This window comes from Nilaparvata lugens, chromosome 1 (assembly GCF_014356525.2).
Source record: "Nilaparvata lugens isolate BPH chromosome 1, ASM1435652v1, whole genome shotgun sequence".
Lineage (NCBI taxonomy): Eukaryota > Metazoa > Arthropoda > Insecta > Hemiptera > Delphacidae > Nilaparvata > Nilaparvata lugens.
The window spans coordinates 15,989,990-15,995,171 of record NC_052504.1 but is presented as its reverse complement, the minus strand read 5'-3'; positions in this window follow the sequence as shown (position 1 = coordinate 15,995,171).

Genomic DNA, 5,182 nt, shown 5'->3' with positions numbered 1-5,182 from the left:
ATGTGTTTTGGCGGGCTATCAGCTGTTCCTGTCACTTCCATTTGAAGTAAGGCACTATAAGACGTTTTTACAGTGCCCTAATATGAAGCACCAATATTGATTTATCCTTCTTGGTGTGAAGGTGATCAACGTTTTTACAACAGCTCAGCGAATTATTCATATAATTATATGAATAAAATCAGCATAATGCCAAAGTCTAAAAAATTGGTTCCTTTTGATACATGAAAATATTTTACTCGATTGTTTTGAATCTTTCCCGCTGTTCCTGAACTGTTGCCACTCCTGATATTTTAAGTAAAATATTATTCCATTTTCTTGAAGATTATTTTTTCAAGAGTGGTTATAGTGAAATTAGATTATTAATTCGTTTTTGTTAAGAATTTGTCAAATTCTCAATCACTTCACAATACACTTTAAACAACTACTTCTGAGAGCCCCATATCTAAATTATTGTAGATTTTTGAAATTACTAGAACTAAAAGTGGACTAGTATTAGTTGTGCGATAGATGCCTCAAGTAAAATGATTATTTTAATTAAATTTTAATATTGCCAATTTTACATGATTTATTAAGAATCAGAAAGTGATAGTTGAAGTTTAGCTTTGCACATTTGAAATCAGCAGTGACCATGCTATTTGTCATCCTTGTGCAATTTGAAATTGAGTTGATTGAGACAATGCAACATCTCAGCATTATGATGTTTCCTTAGCTGTTAGCTTAAACCAGATAGAACTTCTATAATCTGTATTCAGTGCTTAAACCAAGAATGGGAAAAACATTATGATGAATATATGATATGTTCATGAATTGCCAATTGATTAGTGTAAAATGTGGATGTTGCATAATGACTTTTAGTCAAGTAAAGCTGCATTTACACCGGAGTTAATAACACGAGTTATTAACAAAATGTTATTAACTTGACTGAATCGTCAAAAATTTCTCCTAACAAAAGCTAATAGCTCATGTTTTTAACAAGATCTTGTTACCAATATAATTGACTTCCATATGATTTCATTTAACGAGACTATTCATAAGATATAACAGCCGGAATAAAAAGCAAAAAATTGTCTTCAAATTTTAATTGAAACATGTGTGTGATCATTAACATAATTTATCTTCATCTAATCTAATGTAAATAAATTATAATGGGTTTACACCTTTGCGCTCTCCAGGCCAGTGTCAATGGACATAGCCGATTCACTTGTAAGCTCAAATTTGTTTAGTGTCTGCACTTCCGCTCAGCTCTCCTGTCCAGTTCTGCTGGACAAGGCTGTATCCATCTCCCACTCATCATAAGATCCACCCATGATGCCTCTCCAGCTCGGATTTAGTTTTGCAAACAAGTCATCTCATAGTTGAAAAGACAGTATTTGAACTTTGAAGTTTTTGGAGGCCTCATTTCATTTTGTAATACTTTTTTCAATAACAGTCAAGTCACATGCTTTCTTTCTTCTTATTTTTTCAATAATTTCAAAAATAATACAATATTATCTTGAGAGTTACGGTACTGTCACTGTCTTCAGTAGTATACTCTTCATCCCTATCATTGCCCGATAATTCAAACTCTGATTTTTCTTCTTCCAAGGCACTCCTTATTTCTTGAGGATTTAATTCTTGGTCAGCCATAACGAAAATTAAAGTCAAAAATTGAAAAAAAAACTATGAAAACATACCTTCACTCCAACTCACCCAGCTTAAAAGTTAACAATATCTATTACTAGTTATTGAGGTATGAACGCATTATACCCACAATGCTTACTTATAATAGTTTCATATCTCACCGACAGACTGCAGCTCTTTACAGACAATTAGAGACGATAGAGAATATAATACAGAGCAAAATATCCAACTACGCAGTTGTCCAGCACTACTGGACATGAGAGTGCATCAGAATTTTAGTTTTGTCAAGCCATGCTGGACAGGAGAGTTGAGGTGTCGATTGTAATGCAGTAAATTAGGAGTGGATTGGGAAAATGGTGCTGTCCAGTGTGACTGGACAGGAGAGCTGTTGGGCCACATTCATGTTAAAATTAACGAGCGCAAAGGGTTAAAACAAAAGTTTTCAACATAAGTTAATAACACTTTCTTTTGACTGCTAGTTTTGTTATCAACAAAAGTTAATAATTTTGTCATTTGTTTTGTCTGCAGCTGTAGTTACTAGGGAACAGCTGTAGCTGTAGGGTAGGGATGCTGGGCGAGGGGGTTGTGGGGAAGATAGTAGCCTCTAATTAACCACAAAGTAGGAGGAATCTTCTTCTCTGTGTATCAGTGGCGGATCTACGGGGGGGGCTTTCGGGCTCAAGCCCCCCCCAAAACGCCTAAATTTTTTTTTTGTAAGAATGTAAATTTTATACAAATATAATTTGTTTGAAGCTGGTGAAGTATATTCATTGGCAAGAATGACCTAATTCCACTACTACGTCTTCAATTGTATGATATCCGTTAACGTTTTAATACTTTGTATAATATCTTAGTTACATTTACATTGCCTGCCCGCTCCGTTTATCTGGTTTCATTGAAACAAACGCGCACTATAGAGGACGCACATACAGTGACTTAGCGGTTTCCCCTAGAGGCGTCGGCGCTGGTTCCCCCCCCTCCTTGGAACAACAGCCCCCCCCAAAATAAAATTCTAGATCCGCCACTGCTGTGTATTAACAAAAGTTACCGACTCTTGATGGATAACATAAATCTTGATAACAAGGAATTTTCTGTTGAAAGCACAAGTTATCAACTTTTTTCAAGAGATTTTTTTTGTCGATTCAGTCATGTTGACAACTTTTTATTATAACTCATGTTAACAACTCCGGTGTAAACGCAACTCAACATGATGTTATTAACTTTTGTAATTAACATCATTTAATAACAAAAATGTTAAAAACTTGTGTTATTAACTCCGGTGTAAATGTAGCGTAGTCTGGAGGATGCCAAATCTTTCTTACCCGAATGTTTCTGTCAATATGTCTTCAGTAAAATGATTCTCTATCACATGAATCATTAAATTCTTCCCCTGATAAAGATTCACATAGATGAAGATAGGAACGCAATGTTGCCATCCATTTCCACCAAATTATGTGGTAGATTGCTGTGATTCACGTCATATTTGATCTGATTTAGTAGGATTTTTATGTATGAAGGGACAGATTCAAAGGTTCAAAGAACCTTATACCTCAAGCTTATTGTGTGTCCCAAGGACATTAGGTGGACAGGAGTTTTCCCCTATACTAACATCCAATTCATCAACTATAGTGAGGTCAATGTTATAATGACAGTATTTGATCAACTTTGGTTTAGCTATCCTTGTCTATCATTCGACAAAGCCGGTGGTACTATCCTTTTCTAGGTCCACAACGATGACAATTATGTTTTTGACAGTGTAGAAATATAATTAATTAATGCAAAGAATCGGCATCACTATTCTTCTATCTTTATCCACTGTCATTATAACGTGGACCACACTATAGTTGCTTGCAGCCAAACAGAGACCTCTCCTTGCACCTTTTAGTCTCTTGTGATCCAGTATGATATGTTTGGCAGTCTGTTCAGACATATTGGTCCTCGTGACCTGCATGAGTTTCACTCCTGGCCTTTTTTGTAGGTCCTTCTGCTGAGGTAGGGGTCACCAAATCGCCTCTAAGGTGCCTGCCCTGGCTACCCTTGACTCAGCATCTTGATCCACATTAAGTTTCACTCATCTCTGACCTCCTGGGTTCTCTTTTTACTCCTCCAAAATTTTGCAGGGTCAAAAGCTTCACCTCTCTCATGAAGTTTTGCCTGAATGGCTGTCCTGCTTTTGATCAGTGGTAAGGTTTGGTCTCTCCACCACAATGATGATGATGTCGAATCTATGATGTAGCGTAAACTATCCTGATGTGTTCACCAAGCTCCTCCAACCCACAGAGGGCTTAGTCTTAGTGGTTTATTGTTAATAATGATCAATTATCTTTTGTCTGTAGAGAAATTGTTCCTTCGTTGATTTTATGATGACCAATTTTCTGTCAAATAAATTTAATTCACCAAGGAAACATATTTTCCGTAATGCTGTCATACATCTTCATAATTTTTGTGATTGAATATCCTTTAGTGAGGTCCACGTTATAATGACAGTACTTGATCAACTTTGGTTTTGCTATCCTTGTGACAGAATCCAAGGTCAGGGCAGTGGACTGTGAATGATAGTTGGTATAAATACCTACAAATAAATCTTTGAATTCTGTGCATAAAAATACTGATAGCTTGAAGTGTGGTAAGTACGCCAATAAAAGACTAAATGAATCAACAAGATAAGATTTAATAATAATAAGATAATAATAGGCAGATGGCCACATACAAAAACAATTGTAAGTAGATTGAGTCAAATATCTTGGGATCAATAAAATAATAATAGGCAGATGGCCACATACAAAAACAATTGTAAGTAGATTGAGTCAAATATCTTGGGATAATTACAACATGATAACAGTTAGAGAAATACAAAATTTAAATGAGATTAGGTCAATGACATTAATGACCATTGAAGTCTGACAATAAACGAAAAGGTAATATTAATGATACCTGAAATGAATATAAATTGAGTGCTATAATGAAAGTTATTGCTGTAAGGTTCAATCTTAATGATTTACAAAAGGAATAATAATAAATGACAATGATTAACAAAAGGAATAATAAATGACAATATGCTGTAAATAGTGCTCAACAAGTAGAATACATAAAAATATATGCGGCATAGGCCTTCAGTGATTTGAATGTCAAGATAGACATCAACAAAAATTAATAGGCGTCACTGGCCTTAAAATATCACTTGCAAAGCCAAGGGTAGCTGTCAAATCCAATGAACTAGTTGCTACTATTGAATACAATTATATAGGCGTCAGTGGCCTCAGAAAATCACTTGTAAAGCCAAGGGTAGCTGTTAAATACAATGAATTAATAGGCGTCGGTGGCCTTAGTGAATCACTTGTAAAGCCAAGGGTAGCTGTCAATCCAATGAATTAATAGGCATCGGTGGCCTTAGTGAATTGAATGTCAAGAAAGACATCAATAGAACGATAAGTAGGCGTCAGTGGCCTTAGAAAATCACTTGTAAAGCCAAGGGTAGCTGTCACATCCAATGAATTAATAGGCGTCGGTGGCCTCAGTGAATTGAATGTCAAGATAGACATTAATAAATCAATTATGATAC